Source organism: Eleutherodactylus coqui, unplaced genomic scaffold (genome assembly GCF_035609145.1).
Source record: "Eleutherodactylus coqui strain aEleCoq1 unplaced genomic scaffold, aEleCoq1.hap1 HAP1_SCAFFOLD_335, whole genome shotgun sequence".
In the NCBI taxonomy this organism is placed as follows: Eukaryota; Metazoa; Chordata; class Amphibia; order Anura; family Eleutherodactylidae; genus Eleutherodactylus; species Eleutherodactylus coqui.
In genome coordinates, this window is record NW_027101994.1 from 50,810 (window position 1) to 73,534 (window position 22,725).

A 22,725-nucleotide genomic window follows, 5' to 3' on the forward strand; every position below is an offset into this window, starting at 1 on the left:
CGGGAAGGCTCCAACCAAACCCTTGAAGGGATTGAATGATAGTTGGTTCTCTTTCTACAGCTGGTAAACCAAAAATAAGGGGGGGCACAAGGTAACTTTAGAAGATCAGAGAAAATTGTTTTACACTGAAAAAAACAGCTTCCTCCCCATGTGATAAGCACTTTACCAAGGGTGTAAAAACATCAATGACAAACCCATCAAAAAGGACAGAAACCAAATCACAGGACTGATGGGGAAAACGGGGCAGACTAGTTGGATTCTGCAGCTGTATTTCTCTTCTGGCTAATCTGTGTGTGGGAGTATTTTCTGTATATTTCATGGCTACGGTTTCATGTCTATTAAAAAGTCCATGTTTAGCCTTTTTACCCAATCACCTTGCTTTAATCCATTCGACTTTTAGTTTTATTTAGAGCGATATAGCTTTCTATTTATGGAGAGTCCGGCTGCTTTTTCCATATAATATACCTAATGATAACCTGAAGGTTTGGGTGACCTTTGTTTCTAATGTGGTAATACCTGTTTAATCTGGACCTTCCATCTGTTGTCTGGGCAACCTTCACACATTGCTTTAGGCCTTCAGGCAGGTAGGTTTTTTTCCTTCTAGGTAATGTGCATTTCCTTTTCTTCAAGCATTAGAGACATACCGAGTCGCGCACTGAAGTATCAGGCGGGCATAAATTCCATAGTGCAAAAAGAATCCTAGACTGTGGTGCACAAGGTAGGACTGACACCTTTACATAAGGGGCACGGCTGAAAGTGTCTGTATGTACACCCATCCTATGCACAGGCCCTATTGGAGTGTAATGGGGGTCTGACCATGTAGACTGGGTGGTGGATGGAACCGGGTCCAGAAGTAGGAATATTCTAGAGGTGGATAAAACATACCTGCAGATGGCAGGGGCTCACTGAGCAAACTTTAATTGCTGCAGGCAGGTAATCACGTTTCGGTCAGGCTGACAGCCAGGGAAACGCTTTCATCTACCTCGGTAGGATGAAGATACAATCACCTGGTACACTTAATAAGGCCGGCTGCACAACCGTATTTGAATCGCGGAATCCGGAGCAGGCATCTGCAGCAAATAACTTCCATAGCATGTTATGGAAAAGCGCTTTTTCTGCACACGAGCGGAAATCAATCGTGATTTGTTTCCGCTTGCGGTGGAAAATTTGCAACATTCTCTATTTTTAAACAGATTCTGCGCGAACGGCTTCCATTGAAGACGGCGAGCCATGCAGGCCATCCGCTGTACAGAAGAGAAGAAGAAATGAGAGGTACGTGTGAACGCTGGCCGGGAACAGGGTGCCCGCAGTGGAATCCGCAGTACAGAAGAGAAGAAATGAGGTACGCGTGGATGCCAGCTGGGAACAGTGTGCCCACAGAGGAATCCGAACTGCAGAAGAGAAGAAATGAGGTACGTGTGGATGCCAGCTGGGAACAGGGTCTCGGCAGCGGAATTCGCACTACAGAAGAGAAGAAATGAGAGATACCCGTGAATACTGGCCGGGAACAGGATGCTCGCAGCGGAATCTGCTGTACAGAAGACAAGAAAAAAAAGAGACTTGCGTGTGGGTGCCAGCCAGGAACAGGGTGCCCGCAGCAAAATCCACAGTACAGAAGAAAAGAAGGAATGATGGGTACCCGCAGATGCCGGCTGGGAACAAGGTGCCCGCAGCGGAATCCGAGGTACAGAAGAGAAGAAGAAATGAGACGTATGCGTGGATGCCAGATGGGTAAAGGTTGCCCACAGCAGAATCTGCAGTACAGAAGAGAAGAAGGAATGATGGGTACCTTTAACCCTTTCCAATCCACTGTCTGACATCTGAAGACATTATGATTTAAGGCTATACAGCTCCGATGTTGAAAGACGTCAGTCGGGGTTGTCTTACTGTATATTGCCAGCCCTTTCTGCTGTCGGAGCCTATCCAACATGTCAACTAATTCAGTACTAGCTTTAGCCAGCAGATAGCGCCGTTTATATAACGGCAGAAAAAGAGTAAGCAACCTAGGAAAACCAGGATACAAATTGGATTGAAAAGGGTTAAATGCCAGCTGGGAACAGGGTGCCCGCAGCAGAATCTGACCCGCTCGTGTGCAACCAGGCTAAGCCATGACTCTGCGAAGCGACACATAAAGAGGTCAGGTCTGCTGGACTTCACGCCGGACTACTGCAAACAGCAGTGCGTCTTCTCTATTTACACTACTGCATACTTTGCGAAAAGCTTCACTCCTAGAAACTCAGTACCCCATGCTGTGACGTCCGCCCCACTGATATACCTCGCCGGGCAACGCCAAGTCTCTTAAGTCCTGGACTCTTCTCAGCTACATGTAAAGAGGTCTGCTGGACTTCACGCCGGTCAACCACAGGCAGCAGTGTGTCTTGTCCTCCATGTACATTACTTTGTACTTCGCTAAAAGCTTCACCGAAAGAAACTCCCCATGCTGTGATGTACATCTTCCTTATATACCCCACCGGGCAACAAATTCAACTTCCTTTTCACTTACAGCAGGGTCTCGCCAGCCTGCAATATTACATTACCACATAACAAAACTTATTAACAGGATTGTCAAACCTTTTGGCATCTCTGGGGCAGAGAAGAGGAGTTGTCTTCGGGCGAACAGTAAATACACAATCACTAACAAAATCTGATAAACAAAACAGATCTGTGCATAATTTTCGTGATATCTGCCATCACAGATAAGTAAAAAAATCCTCCCATAATAATCCTAATCTTCAGTCATCCTAACAACCCCCATCATCCTCCACATAACTCCCATAGTCCTCCACAGTACTCTATACAGCTTCCATCAACCTCCACAGTCCTTCACACAACCCCAATCATCCTCCAAATAACCCCCGCTGCTGCAAGGCCATGCATGCAAGCCTAGACACAGAAGCCTGTGCAGACTCGCATGCAGTTTACAGCCATGGGCCCATTTCTGACAACAGGGAACACAGCGTTGGCCGTCCACTATGAGACCACGTCTCTCGTCCTCACCTTATTACTGGATTGGCAGCAGTCAAGACTTGGAAGGACAAGGAGAATCACACTGGACCTGGAGTAACTCAATCACAGCAAATGCCAGGTACCGCAATGCCACTGCCAGGTACCACCTGCGGCCTCGCCTCCTCCAGATGCAGCCTCCCCTTTGTGTGCCACATTAATAGCCATCCTGGGCCACAGATTCTACACCCCTGCCTTATAACCTAATGCTATTGATAAACACCAGACTTTATAGTAGTCATGCACTTACCTTGAAAGGTAGCAATGCCACCTGTTAGATTTCTTTGCACAATCATAAGGAAAACAGTAGATCTTAAAATGGTTATCCAGGGTTAGAAAAGATGTTGTGTCCCCCCCCCCCCCCCAAACAAAGCAAAACAAAAACAAAACAGCCCATTCATTGTCTATGACCCTGCACTATGACTGATACTGTAGATTAGGCCCATGAACTTGAATGGGAATGCACTGCAAAACAGACAAGAGTGGTGCTGATTGGAAATAAAGTGGCCTTCTTTCTCTAAGGGTGCGTTCACACGAGCGCATAAACGGCGCGTTTTTGCGAACAAACGTATATACGTGACCATCTGAGGCAATGGTTTCGAATGTATTCGTTCACATGGGCGATTTTACGGCGCGTAAAAACGGCAACCCGAAAAAAAAACGGAACATATGCGACCGAAATACGCGCCAACGCATATTCGATGGCCGAAAAGATAGTTTGCAAAGTAGGAACAACCGAAAATACGCTTTCTAGCTCTGGTCGTGATCGGTGAAAAACGTTCTCTCGGGCGATTATACGTTGCGCTCGTGCGAACGTAAATACGCCTACGCTCGTCTGCCCGCACCCTAACCCTTGCTAGCCTTAGGTCCTGTACACATTCTCCAGTCCCCGGACTTGGATGTGACTGCAAGACGCTGATCTATCCCTCAATCTTGCACTCGCCTTACATTCAGGATGCAAACTGAGCATAAAATGCCCCTCAACACACCCCAAGATTCTTGCTGCCATCATTTCTGATGCCAGCACACATGACTCTCCAGCAGACAGGGGCTTAACACATCAAAGGCGATAGATTCAGAGCCACGAGGACTAAGCTTATTAAAGTTATCACATGGGCACGAGTGCAGTTATGTGCACATTTACGCCACATATTTGCAGAATTTATGTTGCATACTTGTATGTGCAAATGCATGTCTTACTTTACTACTTGTGTGCACAAATTGTGTGCATTTGCGCAGCAAAACCAACATGCAACCATACTCCTATTCATTGAAATGGGTAATTAAGTCTAATAGTTCTATATCTGCTATTTGCCTGTGCAAATCCACAGGAAGATAGAGCATGCAGCGGATTTTGTTTGAAAATTTGCACGCAAGATATGCGCACGTGACGAACCCATTGAAATCAAGGCGTTCTATTCATTGCATATTGCGCACAAAGAAAACATGGCAGGGTGGGTGAAGATTCTGGGTCTCTGGTTTTTGCACTCACCTGCCAGGTTGTTCTTCTCTCTCCCCCATCTCACAAGCAACTCTACTCTGCCTGGTGCCTGGCGTCTGGCTCCTCCAACATTCCCGGGGATTGTGATGCCTTGCAAAAAACTGCTAGAATTTAGTTTTGCAAAAACTGATGCACTCTGCAAAACTTGCTGAAGATCTGCTTGGTAAAATCACATCTCTTCTGTACAGTTTAAAGGGGTTGTCCCGCGAAAGCAAGTGGGGGTATACACTTCTGTATGGCCATATTAATGCACTTTGTAATGTACATCGTGCATTAATTATGAGCCATACAGAAGTTATTCACTTACCTGCTCCGTTGCTAGCGTCCTCGTCTCCAAGGAGCCGTCTAATTTCAGCGTCTAATCGCCCGATTAGACGCGCTTGCGCAGTTCGGTCTTCTCCCTTCTGAATGGGTCCGCTCGTAGCTCCGCCCCGTCACGTGTGCCGATTCCAGCCAATCAGGAGGCTGGAATCGGCAATGGAACGCACAGAGCCCATGGTGCACCATGGGAGTAGACCTGCGGTCCACCGTGGGTGTGTGATAGACATGATAATTACCTGTGCACGCTACTAGTATTGTAACATTATACTAGAGCGAGAAGAGAGACCCCTGGTGGTAGTTTTGATCTACACGTATACATTGACATCATAGGATAGCCAAGGGGGGTACCTGACGAGTTTTAAAAATTAGAGACCAAGTTAAAACTAGATTCGAGTCCATTTTCCTGATCATTAGGGTAAATAAATGTTGACTGGATTAATTATGTTTATTATAATTAGCAGTGGTTTATAAATTATACTAGAGACGCCTTATAGGGACTAGTCGACCAATAGGACCTACCTCGACTATGACTTTTTTTAAAATAGAGTGACCTTAGATATGACTTTAGCTAAAAAGGGGAGTGTCTGTAAGATGATAGGGGAGACTTGTTGTACCTACATCCTAGACGACACGTGACCCGCGGGTAAAAACGCAGTTGCCATTAAGAAGCTGACCGCACTGACTAAAAAGAGCTAACTTTTGGGACCAGCACTTGCCTTGGATGAGCGGGTGGTAAAGGATCCTGGCACAGACGGGCGTCGCCGTTGTATGTGAACTGATGGTTACCTTTTCTGTTCTAGTCTGCTGTGTTATTCCCTGTGTCAGAGAGACCTGTGAAACTGATGCTGGAAAAGCCGCTCCCACCATGAGTTTGCTGAATGCATCCCCAGAAGGAGTGGACAAGTCCTACACCCCCTTGAAGACCCTAAAACGAACCTTCAACGCGCTCCGGTTATAGGCTCATGCGCAGAAGACTGTGAAAATTAGATAAAGAATTAGAGGATAGACATTTTAAGGGGGGATTGTGATAGACATGATAATTATTTAGTATAAAATGTCTATCGCTATTTGTATATAACCCAAATGTATTTTGCTATTGTAATGACTTTCAGCTCTGAGGAGTTCAAAGGACACACACACAATCTAATCATAGTATTTGCTCTAAGTACATAGAAGTTGCTCAACCAGTTTCTAAGAGTTAAAGGGCCATAGTGTCGTGTATATCCTGTGTTTAATACTGAGTGTTTGTCTAGCCCCCTTCCACTCCTCATCCTGAAGCTAGGTAAACAATGATTCATCACTACACGGAGATGACTTCAGCTAGAGGACGAAGTCCATACCACCTCAACACTTGGAGGGGGTGGGCAGAGAGGTGGGGGATTCTATATGAACCGACAAATGAGAATCTTATATGTTACTGATGTAATCTCTTGCACGCCCATTGAAGGGCGGTTGTCATGTGTTATAATAAAAGGCTTGAGCCTCTACACATTGTAGAGACTCTCCCAGTTTTAGACCAACATTGGTGTCTGATTCTGGTTCGATGATGTGTGCACACGATACTCAATTTGGAAGCGACAAAATACCCCAAAAGCCTGCTGGAGAAATCATATTCCAGAACAGTGGAGTCCCTGGGTGAGCGAGTGGATCTGTGAGGTCACAGCCTGGAACGTACAGAGATCGGCAGATGGCACGCAGAACTCAGGGGCCCGAAAATCTACAGAACACGGTAAGATTGCTTTATGTAAATCTACCGATGTGATCTGGGTTCTGACTGCTTTTCTGCCTGTTCCTGATCCAGACTGGACCTTCACTGAAAGACAGGTAATAACTCTAGTTCTGTCCACTCGGAAAAATCACCACGTTACCTGTCTAGGGGTATTTTGTATGCTGTGTATATTATGTCTGAGACGGTTAAAAATTGTGTATACAAGACCAAGAGATAAATTCTGTGAGGGTTAATGTGTCGGGAGGGCGGACTCGGCTGTTTAAGTCTGAGGGAACACGCCAGTGACACGTGCTCCTAGGTAAAACTAGTGTGAGGTTAGAAAGATTTATGATACGTATACTTACGTTTTATGATTGAGCGTGTTATGTTCTCATATGTGGAAAGGTATATACTGTGAAGTATAGTCGTGCTTTGTGACGGCTGATTTCTCCAGAATATTATTGAGGTTTTGGTCATTGAAAATAATCGTCAGTCTCTGTGTATAGCTAAATGTCCTGTCTAGATCGTGTACAAGGAGTGCTCTTGGGGATTACTAGTATACGGTGGGCTGTTATAAAGGTAGATGAGATATATACCTTGAGCCGTTGTGGGTATTCTCCAGTAATCCCGTCTGTCTGCTATTATAGAAACAATGTGCAGTGTTGATTATTGGGGGAGGGGTGCTGGTAAGAGAGTGAACTGAAAGCTTTTTCAATTAACCCTTTCTGTTTCCTTTGTCTTTTCTGAGTGGGAAAGAGGGGTTATATGGGAAGGATTTGAAGAAAGCAGATTTTACAAGAGAAACACTATTGTGTCCAGAAACTTTGAATAGAATAGAATAAGCAGGTAGCATAAAGTTGAGCAGATTGAGAAGGTTCAGGCATAGACGCAGGTTGTTTAGAGAATGGGGAGCAAAGTGAGCAAGGACAAAGGTCATAGAGCTTGTGATTTGGTTACTGAACAATGGGAAAGGATCAGGAAAAGTTGCAGAAAGAAATACCAGGTTATAGACAGATAAGATAGATTGTAGAAAGTTTTCAGAAGATGAGCAGGAAGCCTAGCAGAAAGAAATGTGTTTTTAGATTGCTAGGAGGAGGTATAACATAGTTGAGAGATTGAAGAGGGGAAAGCATGTAGGGGGGTATGTGTATTGCTAATGAACAATGTAATGTCTTTGTGTTGACTACAGCCCCTCCCTGTAATGGCGGCCGCGCTTGCAATGTTTACAATCCAACATAGTGTGACTCTGCAGAAAATGTAGTGAGGCCTGCCCCCACCCTGAAGTTACTTCCCCCCCCCATGTGCTCGCTTTCAGGGTGTGTGATGTTACTTCCGGTCCCTCCCCATCCGGGACAGGACCTGGCCCCGCCCCTTCCTCCTCCAGCGGCCATCTTGCCTCACCTGGAAGTGCTGCTACTCAGCAGCCATTTTGCCTCACCTGGGAGTGCGGCTGCCCCTGGCCCCGCCCGTTCCTCCGGCAGCCATTTTGCCTCACTTGGGAGATTTGTAGCCCCGCCCCTTTCTGCCTCTGGCGGCCATTTTGCTGCATTTGGGAAGCCTATATTTCCCAATGCCACTGTATCCAGTGCTAACATCATGATTGTCTGAAGTAAGGTTTTGTTTGACCAGACTTTGTTACGCTCCAAGATGTGGCCACTTTGGATGTGTGATAAGTTCAGGGAAACAAACCTTTGTGGAGATGCAGCTTGGGACATAGTAGATGACTAAGCTGGTTTATAGTGCATGGAAGATTGGAGTTGATGCATGGGGGACAGAGGCCAGGAATACATGACAGGGGACGCTCTCTCATGTTCCCAGGGGCTCTGTTTTCCACTGCCCGCTTCTCCAATGGATACTCAGACCGATGATGTTATGGAAGGCTCCTACAGATGAAATAATTTCCCTATAGTCACCCAGCAAACTTTTTCATGCAATTTGGTGAAGTAATTTTACTTTTTATGTGAAGAAAGAGGGACTGAATTGCCCAGAGTAGGATGTTAATTCATCCGTATTCTTTAGTTTTTTCTTTAAGTCTTTTGTATATTCTAGTGTCAGTTTACACTGAAGCTATAATTATATTCCGACAGGAGAGTAAAAGCTAAACGCTGGCCATACCCTGAAATACTATTACACTGGGTGACGTAAAATTTGAATTGTGTGGCGCCCCCTTGTGTTAAAAAAATACTAACTGCGACCTGAAAGGGAAAAAAATAAAAAAATTTTTTTTTAAGGAGATTTTCGCTCAGACTTCGCTGCATACAATGTCACCTTGACCTACAAAGTGCTTGTTTTTGTGCCTCTTGGTTTACTAGTTTGAACGCAATGACTCTTTTTCCATTGAGTATTGCGGTTCAAAAGGGGGGAGGCATAGGTGATCTGGGTCATAGATGACCTAGGTGTTGTAGATCAGCTATTGGGTTTGAAAAAATAAATAAATAAATGATTTTGTGCTACAAGATTCCGAGCCATGTGAAATAGAACATCAGAACGATTATTTAGCACTAATACAGTAAGAAACTGCAGGTATGCAAACAGTTATCAGAACCTCTGTTGATAATGCATATGTTGAGCTTTTTGTAGATGGTACCAGGGTGAGGATTGATGACTCCACATCGGATATGCAGTGGTCACACAACAAGATGTCCTAGAAGCAGAAGCTCTGCCTCCGCATGTCACAGTACAAGAAGCGGAATTGGAGGCCCTCACTGAGGCGTGTAGAGTGGCGAGAGGTAAGACGGCAACCCTTTACACTGACTCCTGGTATGCATTTGGCACAGCTCATGATTACGGCCCAATATGGAAGGCCAGACAGTTTTTACCTTAGCAGGACAACCAATTGAGTATGGTGCAGCGGTGCAGAGTCGCATGGAGGCCCTGCTTCTACCTGACAAAGTTGAGAGTTCGCACCGAGTCCTACACTGGAGAGGCGAGAGACGACACCCTCGCTGACAGCGCAGCAAAGGCAGCGGCCCTCAAGCCGTGGAAGAAAGAAGAAAGATACTGACAGCATGAGTCAGTGGTAAAAAAACTTTGGACATTGACAAAAATTTGGACTTTGATATGCTAAAGACTTTTACAGTTACAAGCCAGCAAGGAAGAAAAGAATAAATGGACTAATATGGGAGCAGCAGAAACAGGACAGCGTGTGGTGAACAGTCAACAGCACTTGCCCACCACAGTTCCTGTATCCCATGATGGCCCAGCTGATGGACGCAAAGACCCACCTAGTAAAGCAGTAATGACGACGACGCTTGAAAGAGGTTGGGCGACTTCTGGGTTCTCTGTAGCTGCTGCATCATTTGTCCGGTTTAGCATGATCTATGCCATGGGTAAGTCAGGGCAGAAGTAAATTTGCCACACCACACTTGCCGGGACCACTCTACCCATTTCAGGGATTGCAAATTGACTACGTTCAGCTCCCACTTGTTGGGAAGTATGACTACGTGCTTGTTGTTGTTGATGTCTTTGCAGGTTGGAGGCCGACCCTGTTACCAAGGTAAACAAGTAGGTAACCGCAAAGAAGCTCATGAACGAGGTAAACTGTGAATATGGGGTACCAGAGGTGATTCAGAGTCAGACAGAGGTATAAACTTCGCAGGTGAATGTAACATGTCATGTCTGCTCTGGGTGTATCCCAGGCCTTTTACATACTCTACCATCTTTAGAGTAGTGGAAAGGTGGAGAGACGTAGTGGCACGCTAAAAAGTAAGATACTTAAAAATGACGCCACTTTGGAAAGACTGTCATCCAATAGCCTTATACAGTGTTAGATATGAACCCAGGGGGGATTATACATTATCTCCCTACGAGATTGTTTGGGCTAGCCCCAAGGCTAGGTCGTTACTATCCTCAGTGGTTACAATTACAATCTGATGTGTTGACTAATTATGTGATTTCCGTTGTTAAAGAACTAACCAAAGCCTATGCACAGGTGTTCTCTTCCAGACTCAGAGGCAGACACTGGGACACATATCTTGCAGCCTGGGGATTGGGTGTGCGTCAAGAAGTTCCTCAGGAAGCACCCTCCTGAGCCCCGATTTGATGGCCCCTACCAGGTGCTTCTGACTACTGCCACAGCTGTGAAACTAGCCGAAAGACTTACATGGATCCACGCTTCATACTGTAAGAAAGCTTCAGATCCGGGAGACCAGTCTTAGTTGTGCCAAAGACGTTACTCTGGTTAGGGCTAGTGAGAGAGGAGGGTGGCAACTGGAATCCTTAGTCGGAAAAATATGAGGGTATGGTTACCTTCTAGTATAACTCGTCCAATGCTCAAGTAGCCGCATATTCCTTCGACTATTGTACTGTGGTCCCGTGTCTAGGCGCAAGATCCCACCGCAGGCCAGATTTAGCTCAGTCCGGCTGGTTATATGACTTATATACCCGGGGAATACAATATGTTTGCGCCACTGATAACGTCTGGGGAGAAGACTGCCGTTATTGGGGATTAGTGGGATGTAACACAGGAATAGACTGGTCCTATAAACCGCGAAGTGCCTTAAATAAGAAAGATAAGAGCGGGAAATCCCTAATTAGTCGTATAACCCTCCTTGAGAATAATAAGGACAGCAGGTATTGGAAGGCTGAACTTAGTATGTTGCTTGGTTTTAATGCGGTTTTTACATTAACCATGGGAGATCCAAGCCCGGGGGACGGGGAGACTTATAGTCTGGGGACATACCGGTACGGGAGGACAGATCCCTTAGGGAAGTTTAAAATAAGGGGTATGGTAGATGCAGCCGAATGGAAGCCTTCACTTAGTCCCGTGCCCATAATTAACCCCCTCCGCCGTAAGATAAAGACCTTGACGAACATGATGATCATAGCCAACCCTACCTTTGAGGACACCTTGACAGTAGCGACTGGCTACTCTGACCAGAATCTCTGGTTGGAGTTGATGAGGTACAATGCTAACAGGAGCAACAAGTCTAACTGTTGCATGTGCGGTAGTGCCCGACTACACTCGGGGATGGTCCCCCTAAATCTCCCTGTAGATGCTGAAGAGTGGTTTATTAGTCTCTTCACGAACATTTCCGCTAATTTCACTGTCCGTGAGAAATGGAAGAAGGAATACTCTATAACTACTTAAGTGTTTTGCACCGGAGAGAGTATTACTGACTACCCTGGAAACTACACCTGCCGGGCAAATAGGCAGGGTGGAGGGAGATTTTTGGGGAACTCACCAACGGGTATTGCTCCTCCTACAGTATGATAGGAGGGGAATAGATGCAGAATCAGGTCCAGTCCTTAGGAGACGTTTACTGGCTTTGTGGAGACATGAGGTAGAGGACCCGCCTGGAGGGTAATTGGACAGGGGAGTGTGCCTTAGTAAAGCCCTTATGCTCCTCCACATCCTGTCAGACACCAACGTTTCCCTTGCTTGAAAAAGATGAAGAGCCGGTTCCGATAATGCCAACCACATACGCTACCAAATAAAAGGAGAAATGTACTAGTACTGTGCCTGCCCCGATCTCCTAAGATGGATTGTCAGTGGAATTCCCATTTGCCAAGGGATAGTGCAGAAGACCTTAGGTTCCGGCGAGGGCACACCCTGTGGGGTGTTAACTTGTACAGATAGAGGGTATGGATGCCCGGAAATGAGCCCAGGGAATCCATGGCCTCCCTCTGAGGTGAGGTAGGGATCCCCCCCTCCTAGGAGTAGGGACTTACGGGCAGTGGGAAAACCCTGACGCAAGGGTGAGGCGACTTGGACGTGTTCACCATTAGGACTATCTCCAGGAGGGACATTGGTGTGGGTGAAGATTAGGGAGTCCCACGCCGTGCGTACCTGTGCACGCTACTAGTATTGTAACATTATACTAGAGCGAGAAGAGAGACCCCTGGTGGTAGTTTTGATCTACACGTATACATTGACATCATAGGATAGCCAAGGGGGGTACCTGACGAGTTTTAAAAATTAGAGACCAAGTTAAAACTAGATTCGAGTCCATTTTCCTGATCATTAGGGTAAATAAATGTTGACTGGATTAATTATGTTTATTATAATTAGCAGTGGTTTATAAATTATACTAGAGACGCCTTATAGGGACTAGTCGACCAATAGGACCTACCTCGACTATGACTTTTTTTAAAATAGAGTGACCTTAGATATGACTTTAGCTAAAAAGGGGAGTGTCTGTAAGATGATAGGGGAGACTTGTTGTACCTACATCCTAGACGACACGTGACCCGCGGGTAAAAACGCAGTTGCCATTAAGAAGCTGACCGCACTGACTAAAAAGAGCTAACTTTTGGGACCAGCACTCGCCTTGGATGAGCGGGTGGTAAAGGATCCTGGCACAGACGGGCGTCGCTGTTGTATGTGAACTGATGGTTACCTTTTCTGTTCTAGTCTGCTGTGTTATTCCCTGTGTCAGAGAGACCTGTGAAACTGATGCTGGAAAAGCCGCTCCCACCATGAGTTTGCTGAATGCATCCCCAGAAGGAGTGGACAAGTCCTACACCCCCTTGAAGACCCTAAAACGAACCTTCAACGCGCTCCGGTTATAGGCTCATGCGCAGAAGACTGTGAAAATTAGATAAAGAATTAGAGGATAGACATTTTAAGGGGGGATTGTGATAGACATGATAATTATTTAGTATAAAATGTCTATCGCTATTTGTATATAACCCAAATGTATTTTGCTATTGTAATGACTTTCAGCTCTGAGGAGTTCAAAGGACACACACACAATCTAATCATAGTATTTGCTCTAAGTACATAGAAGTTGCTCAACCAGTTTCTAAGAGTTAAAGGGCCATAGTGTCGTGTATATCCTGTGTTTAATACTGAGTGTTTGTCTAGCCCCCTTCCACTCCTCATCCTGAAGCTAGGTAAACAATGATTCATCACTACACGGAGATGACTTCAGCTAGAGGACGAAGTCCATACCACCTCAACACTTGGAGGGGGTGGGCAGAGAGGTGGGGGATTCTATATGAACCGACAAATGAGAATCTTATATGTTACTGATGTAATCTCTTGCACGCCCATTGAAGGGCGGTTGTCATGTGTTATAATAAAAGGCTTGAGCCTCTACACATTGTAGAGACTCTCCCAGTTTTAGACCAACATTGGTGTCTGATTCTGGTTCGATGATGTGTGCACACGATACTCAATTTGGAAGCGACAAAATACCCCAAAAGCCTGCTGGAGAAATCATATTCCAGAACAGGTGAAGATCCCGGCGGCCATCTTAGCAAGGTAAGTAAGAAGTCACCGGAGCGCGGGGATTTGGGTAAATACTATCCGATTTTTTTTTTTAATACATGCATCGGGTTTGTCTCGCGCCGAACGGGGGGCCTATTGAAAAAAAAAAAAAAAACCCGTTTCAGCGCGGGACAACCCCTTTAACCCTTATAATTGCAGAACCTTGCATAAGCTCAGGCTATGATGAAATATAAGTACAAACAACATTCTGCAATGCAAAGTACAAGCTATATATACTATTATGCATGTGAAAAATATGCCTTATGCAACCAAACGGCAACTACCATAGTAATAGTGACCCCCCCAAAGTGGTCTCAGTAGTAATAGTGACCCCCCTCTACAGTGGTCTCAGTAGTAATAGTGACCCCCCCCCTAGTGGTCTGAGTAGTAATAGTGACCCCCCCCCCCCACAGTGGTCTCAGTAGTAATGCTGACCCCCACTACAATGGTAATAGTGACACCCACCCCCACTACAATGGTAATAGTGACACCCACCCCCCCAGTGGTCTTAGTAGTAATAGTGCCCCCCCAGTGGTCTTAGTAGTAATAGTGGCCCCCCCACAGTGGTCTCAGTAATAATAGTGACCCCCTCCCCCAGTGGTCTCAGTAATAATAGTGACCCCCTCCCCCAGTGGTTTCAGTAGTAATAGTGACCCCCTCCCCCTCCCACAGTGGTCTCAGTAGTAAGTGACCCCCCTCAGTGGTCTCAGTTGTAACAGCGACACCCCGCCTCCTCAGTGGTCTCAGTTGTAAGAACGACCCCCCCCCCCCCCGCGCGCGTGCAGTGGTCTCAGTTGTAATAGCGACCCCCACCACAGTGGTCTCAGTTGTAATAGCGACCCCCACTCGCAGTGGTCTCAGTAGTGTCAAGTGTGTGTGCCTGGAACACTTCCTCCCTTCTCCTCTAATTTCACATGAGTATTAAGGGTGCATTTACGTTTGCTTATACGAGCATAAATGCACCTTTAATCAGAACTGAGAGCATCATAAGGCTGCCTTCCACGGGCGAGGATCCACTTGTGATAAATCGCCCACGGATCACGCTATGAAAAGCTTTCCATAGGCTAACTATGGAAAGCACAGCCCGACATCTACGAGCGGAGAATCATAGCGCTTCTACGCTTGCGGGATTGAAATTGTGGCATACTACAATTTGCCGCAATTCTACACGGTGAGCTTATCTATTAGATAGGCTCATCGCAGAGACCTGTCAGTGCTCCCCCACCCCCTCCTCCCCTGGAGCGGAATATCGCTAGCGATATTCCATCACGGCCGTGGACAGGCAGCCTTAGACCCTCTGAATTTAGAGTAGTAGACCTGTAGAAAGGCTGGAACAGTTGTCTATCTTACGGGCGCATAAATGTACCCACAGTGTGCTTCTATGAAACTGGCCGTAACGAGATTTTCTGCTCTATATACAATTAACTCTTAGTCACCCAATAAATAAAAAGTTCTAAAACTTTATAATGTAATTTCTCACCATTTACAAGATATTAGTTTGCTGTCGGTGAATGAGAACTCTTTTGTGTACATTAGAAGGAAGCAAAGCTGTCCATGACCATACATTGCCTCTATTGGATCAGATGATGTTCTTAGTCTGTAAGGGTTTTAGCAGGCCCAGAACAGTTCTACTTGTTATCAATGTCACCACAGAGGGCTATTTTGCCCTCTCTTTGGAGTTCCTAATGTACAACAAAGCTTTTTATGACCTCATAAAGGAAAATTGTGTGCAAATTTTTTTTCTATAAAAATTAGTAAACACATCTAAAATCTACAAAGAAAACCCAAAGTTACTATTGGGTTAAAATAAAAAACCTGCCAACCCAAACCATAACCCGACACTATATGTAGATACTTCAAAAATCAACCTTCACACATTGCTTTAGGCAATCAGGCAGGTAGTTTTTTTCCTTCTAGGTAATGTGCATTTCCTTTTCTTCAAGCATTAGAGACATACCGAGTCGCGCACTGAAGTATCAGGCGGGCATAAATTCCATAGTGCAAAAAGAATCCTAGACTGTGGTGGACAAGGCAGGACGGACAGCCTTACATAAGCCACCACGTCTGAAAGTGTCTATATGTAACTCATGGGTACGTCCATCCTATGCACAGGCCCCATTGGAGTGTAATGGGGGTCTGACCATGCAGACTAGGTGGCAGATGGAACCGGGTCCAGAAGTAGGAATATTCCAGATGTTGATAGAACATACTTGCAGGTGGCAGGGGCTTCACTGCGCAAGCTTTAATTGCTGCAGGCAGGAAATCACGTTTCGGTCAGGCTGACAGCCAGGGAAACGCTTTTATCTACCTCGGTAGGATGAGGGGCACAAGCGGGATGAAATTACAATCACCTGGTACACTAAATAAGGCCGGCTGCACAACTGTATTTGAATTGCGGAATCCGGAGCGGGCATCTGCAGCAAATCACTTCCATAGCATGTTATGGAAAAGCGGTTTTTCCTGCACACGAGCGGAAATCAATTGTGATTTTCTGCTCGTGGAGGAAAAAATCGCAGCATTCTCTATTTGAGATGGCTTCCATTGAAGACGGTGAGCCATGCGGGCCATCCGCAGTACAGAAGAGAAGAAGAAATAAGAGGTACGTGTGAACGCTGGCCGGGAACAGGGTGCCCACAGTGGAATCCACAGTACAGAAGAGAAGAAACGAGAGGTACGTGTGGATGCCGGCTGGGAACAGGGTGCCCGCAGCGGAATTCGCAGTACAGAAAAGAAGAAATGAGGTACACGTGGATGCCAGTCGGGTATAGGTTGCCCACAGCAGAATCCACAGTACAGAAGAGAAGAAGGAATGATGGGTACCCGCAGATGCCGGCTGGGAACAGGGTGCCCACAGCAGAATCCGCAGTACAGAAGAGAAGTAATGATGGGTACCTGTAGATGCCAGCTGGGAACAGGGTGCCCACAGCCGACTCCGGCTCGCTCATGTGCAACCAGGCTAAGTCATGACTCTGCTAAGCAACACATAAAGAGGTCAGGTCTGCTGGACTTCACGCCGGACTACTGCAAACAGCAGTGCGTCTTCTCTATTTACACTACTGCATACTTTGCGGGAAAAGCTTCACTCCTAGAAACTCAGTACCCCATGCTGTGACGTCCGCCCCACTGATATACCTCGCCGTGGTAGGCGGGAAAGCGTTTTCACGCTATCCTCCGCTGTGTTACAGCAGGAGATAGCGTGAACGGACGGCTTCCATTGACTGCAATGGAAGCCGTCAGCGCGTACACCCGCGGCAAATAGAGCATGCCGCGGGTGAGAACGGGAGATTTCACGGTGCGGAATTCCGCGGTGGAATTCCGCACCGTGTGCCCTGAGCCATTAGGTTCAATAGAACCTAATAGCTGCGGGCAACGCAGCGGATTTTTGCTGCGAATTACGCAGCGGAAATACGTTCGTGGGAAGGAGGCCTTATAAGCAAACAAAACAGATATGTGCATAACTATAGGGATATCTGCCACCACAGATGAGCAAAAAAAATCCTCCCCTAATAATCCTAATCCACAGTCCTCCTAACAACCCCCATCATCCTCCACATAACTCCCATAGTCCTCCACAGTACTCCATACAGCTTCCATCAACCTCCACACAACCCCAATCATCCTGCAAATAACCCCCACTGCTACAAGGCCATGCATGCAAGCCTAGACACAGAAGCCTGTGCAGACTCGCATGCAGTTTACAGCCATTCTGACAACAGGGGACACAGCGCTGGCCGTCCACTATGAGACCACGTCTCTCGTCCTCACCTTATTACTGGATTGGCAGCAGTCAGGACTTGGGAGGACAAGGAGAATCACACTGGACCTGGAGTAACTCAATCACAGCAAATGCCAGTGCCAGGTACTGCCTGCGGCCTCGCCTCCTGCAGATGCAGCCTCCCCTTTGTGTTGGGCCACATTAATAGCCATCCTGGGCCACAGATTCTACACCCCTGCCTTATAACCTAATGCTACTGATAAACACCAGACTTTATAGTAGTCATGCACTTACCTTGAAAGGTAGCAATGCCACCTGTTAGATTTGTTTGCATTTCTTTGCAAAATCATAAGGAACACAGATCTTAGAATGATTATCCAGGGTTAGAAAAGATGCTGTGTCTCTCCCCCTCCCCCCCAAAAAAACCCAGCCCATTTTTTGTCTATGACCTTCCACTATGACTGATACTGTAGATTAGGCCCATGAACTTGAATAGGAATGCACTGCAAAATAGACAAGAGTGGTGCTGATCTGAATTAAAATGGCCTTTTTGTCTAATCCTTGCTAGCCTTATGTCCTGTACACATTCTGCAATCTCAGGACTTGGATGTGACTGCAAGAGGCTGATCTATCATTTAATTTTGCATGCACCTTACACTCAGGAAGCAAACTGAGCATAAAATGCCCCTCAACACACCCCAAGATTCTTGCTGCCACCATTTCTGATGCCAGCACACATGACTCTCCAGCAGACAGGGGCTTAACACATCAAAGGCGATAGATTCAGAGCCACGAGGACTAAGCTTATTCAAGTTATCACATGGGCATGAGTGCAGTTATGTGCACATTTACGCCACATATTTGCAGAATTTATGCTGCATATTTGCATGCGCAAATGCATGTCCTACTGTACTTTTTGTGTGCGCAAATTGTGTGCATTTGCACAGCAAAACGAACATGCAACCATACTCCTCTTCATTGAAATGGGTAATTAAAGGAGATGTCCCGAGGCAGCAAGTGGGTCTATACACTTCTGTATGGCCATATTAATGCACTTTGTAATGTACATTGTGCATTAATTATGAGCCATACAGAAGTTATAAAAAGTTTTATACTTACCTGCTCCGTTGCTGGCGTCCTCGTCTCCATGGTGCCGACTAATTTTCGCCCTCCGATGGCCAAATTAGCCGCGCTTGCGCAGTCCGGGTCTTCTCCTCTTCTCTATGGGGCTCCGTGTAGCTCCGTGTAGCTCCGCCCCGTCACGTGCCGATTCCAGCCAATCAGGAGGCTGGAATCGGCAATGGACCGCACAGAAGCCCTGCGGTCCATGAAGACAGAGGATCCCGGCGGCCATCTTCAGCAGGTGAGTATGAAGACGCCGGACCGCCGGGATTCAGGTAAGCGCTGTGCGGGTGGTTTTTTTAACCCCTGCATCGGGGTTGTCTCGCGCCGAACGGGGGGGGGGGGGTTTAAAAAAAAAAAAACCCGTTTCGGCGCGGGACATCTCCTTTAAGTCTAATAGTTCTATATCTGCTATTTGCCTGTGCAAATCCACAGGAAGATAGAGCATGCAGCGTATTTTGTTTGAAAATTTGCGCGCAAGATTGCGCATGTGAACGAACCCATTGAAATCAAGGGGTTCTATTGATTGCATATTGCGCACAAAGAAAACATGGCAGGGCGGGTGAAGATTCTGGGTCTCTGGTCTTTGCACTCACCTGCCAGGTTGTTCTTCTCTCTCCCCCATCCCACAAGCAACTCTACTCTGACTGGTGCCTGGCGTCTGGCTCCTCCCACATTCCCGGGGATTGTGATGCCTTGCAAAACTGCTAGAATTTAGCTTTGCAAAAACTGATGCACTCTGCAAAACTTGCTGAAGATCTATCTGCTTGGTAACCAAAATCACCTCTTATCTGTACTATTTAACCCTTATATTTAAGCATAGCCTCAGCTTATGCAAGGTTCTGCAAGTATAAGTACAAACGATATTCTGCAATGCATACCGTACTACAAACAATATATATTATTATGCATGTAAAAAAAATGCCTTAGTCCCCCTGCACATGGGCAGAAATTCCACGGCGGGATTTCCGGCAGAATTTCCGCCCGTGGAAGCTGCCATAGGATTGCGTTAGAAAACACGCAGAAAACAAATCAAAATGTATTAGAAAAATTGCATAAAATATAGCAATTGGGCCATATCTGTCTGTTTTAATAGCCTTACAAATGGCAAAATTGCAGAAAAAAGTATCATTAATGGACCTGTTAACGCTTATAGAACAAAACTGGTAGTTCTTAGATAAATGACATTCTGTAAAACATTTGTAAGTCATATGAGTATTACTGCTGTGCTTACATAAGACATACGGGGGGGTGGACAAAAATATGGAAACACCGTACAAAATGCATGTTTAGGATTATAATCCATATTTCAATAAGACATATAGAGACCAATTTTAAGTGGAGGTAATAGGACATATATGCTGCTGGGCAAAAGTGAACATCTGCCTGAGCAACAAGGTTCCTTTAATCAGGAGTTTGAGCCACTCAGCTTCTGTTACCAGCTGGCTCCCAAAACCACCCAGAGCAGGGCAAGAGGTAAAGTAAACACAAATTTAGTGGAAAGCTCTCCACTAAGCAGGGGCCGATAGGGCAGCTCAGTGCTAATGATTAAAATCCTATGCATTTCGTTCAGTGTTTCCATATTTTTGTCCACCCTTGTACATGTGGTTGATCAAACGTTCGCTCAAACCCTGGATCCAGTTTATTTGTGTAAAGCACTTGCTATAGGCTTGTAGATGATGAGTCCTGCAGTTGTTTTTTTCTCTTAGGCCGAGGCGAATCCACTTGCGGACGGTAATCCCGGGATTAGCCAGCCATGTGGACAAGATTTTTCAGAAATCTTGTCCACATGGGAAGGCAAATTCATTGCAGCAAAGGTGGCAGAAGCAAGTGCTGTGGCGCAGATTCACTGGCCACAGCATGTCCATTCTTTTATTTTTTTCATTGCGGCCGCGCTCTCCTCTAAGTGCCGCGGGTTTTGAAGTAGCGCTTTGCAGGCGGAAATCTCGCGGTTTTTCGCTGTGGCCAAACTGCGATATTTCCGCCAGGAATACGCCGTGTGGGAACCCAGCCTTAGGGCTCATGCCCACGGCCGTGACTGACTCCGCCAGCGGAATATCACAGCGCAGTCCGCCACGCCCCCTGCACCCCACCACAAAACCTCCATACTGACCGCTCCGGATCCTCTGTACACGTCCCGCATGGAGGGCCAGCAGGCATTCACAGTACAGTGCATGACGTGCCGGCAGTGTCAGATGACGTGGCCAGCGGTGGGCGGGGCCATGTATTTACAGTGGGCAGGGCCACGTATTTACAGTGGGCAAGGCCACGTTGTCTACAATGGAAGCTGGCCACGCATATTCCTGTGGCATTTAAAACTCCACTGCATGAACATTAAGCTATTAGGTTCAATAGAACCTTATAGCTGCAGGGCAACGTCGCGGAGTTCCGTGGGCATTAGCCCTTATTACTTTTCTCTGTCTCTGTACAGGTATAATAATCACATACAGCTGAGTCTGAAGTAATTACAACATATATCACATGCCATTATAATGTTTTGCTTTACCCTAGTTATTTGATATTGATGGCGATGGCAGCATCACAGAAAATGAATTCAGTTCCCTGTTAAGATCTTCACTTGGCGTTCCAGACCTTGATGTTTCCAAACTTTTCCAGGATATGGATGCTGATGAGTCAGGAAAACTCTGTTATGGTAAGAAAGACCAGAACTAATACATTATCATCACAAAATGACACATTCAAAGGGGATCTGTCATTAATAAGGAGGAATCCCTCCTACTGGCCATGTCTGTGAAGAATGGAAGACCGGACAGTAGTATAAGCATGTGAGGGGAGTTGTCCCACTGTGCAGAAGTCTTGAGAGATGAAGCACATTTTGCAGCAAACTATAACAATGTTTACTTTAAGTTGTACACAATAAACATACAGACCCTTTAAGGGTTGGTCCAGTGGTAGGCTTCTGATGGTCTGTCCTCAAGATGGTTATCAATAGTAGACTGGAATGGGCCTGCTGCATGGGATTCTCACCAATATGCTGTTCTCTGGGCTGGTGAGTTTGTACACTGAGCTGATATTACCAGGAAGCAGACTGCTTCGTTCCCTGGCTACTGCAGTGGAAAAGGGGCTGTCTGCTTCCTGCAAAAATTGGCTCAGTGCATGAGAGCAGTGGACCAGAGAACAGATGATGAGAGGTAGTCCCAGGTGGCAGACACCCACGGATCTGCTATTGATGGCGTTTCCTGAGGATAGACCTTCAATAGCTTACAATTGGACACCCCCTTTAAGTAGCATATGTTTTCAAATGTTGTAATACAGTTTTAAATCCTTTGTCAATATAATTCGGAACACTCAACTACACAGGCTTAGAAATCTTTTTAATGCTGTATTTGCTAGCCAGTCTTTGTGGAATCAACCCCTTAGTGACCAAGCCTGTTTTCGCCTTAATGACCAGGCCAAATTTTGCAAATCTGACACGTGTCAATTTAGCATGGAAAAACACCAGAAAGGTTTTGCATATCCAAGCGATTCTGACATTGTTTTTTCGCCACATGTTGTACTTCATTTAGGTGGAAAAAAAGACCGATAGAATTTGTGTTTATTTATTAAAAGCGCCAAAATTGGGAAAAATTTTTAAAAATAGTCATTTTTTCACATTTCCAACTGCAATATCTCAAATATGTGTAAACATAATATAGAAATTTTTGCTAAGATATATATTTCCATCCGTTTACTTTATTTTGGGCGCACATTGGAAAAACTTTCGTTTTTTTTTTAACCATTTAGGAGACGTACAAATTTAATATTACTTTTCAGCATTTTGAGGAACAGTTTGTTTTTCTACACCAAGCCAAGATTGGAAAGGCTCATAGAAGTCAAAATGATAGATACCCCCACAAATGACCCCATTTTTAAAACTACACCCCTTAACGTATTCACTAAGGGGTGTTATGAGTGTTTAAACCAAACAGGTTTTTTTTAGGAGTCAATGCAATTTAGAAGAGAAAAACTAAAATTTCATATTTTTGCAAATATGTCATTTTAAAGGCAGGAATTATTTCTATAGTACACATGAAAATGAGGATTTGCACCCCAGAATGGATAAGCCTGTTTATCCCGTGCTCAGAAACATACCCATTGTGGCCCTAGTATTACGCCTGTATGCACAATGGGGCCCAAAATGAAAG

At 45.8% G+C, this 22,725-nt stretch overlaps 1 long non-coding RNA gene across 1 annotated transcript in view; it reads right to left on the minus strand.

Annotated features, from left to right (window-relative positions):
- The window catches only part of LOC136594013 (uncharacterized), a 40,647-nt gene extending 19,049 nt beyond the window's left edge, over positions 1–21,598 (minus strand). The window contains exons 1-2 of the long non-coding RNA XR_010788458.1: positions 21,472–21,598; positions 21,087–21,225 (exon numbers count right to left, since the gene is read on the minus strand). This is a non-coding gene — a long non-coding RNA (uncharacterized lncRNA). The remainder of the gene's footprint in view (positions 1–21,086; positions 21,226–21,471) is intronic.
- Between the last annotated feature and the right edge of the window lie 1,127 nt (positions 21,599–22,725).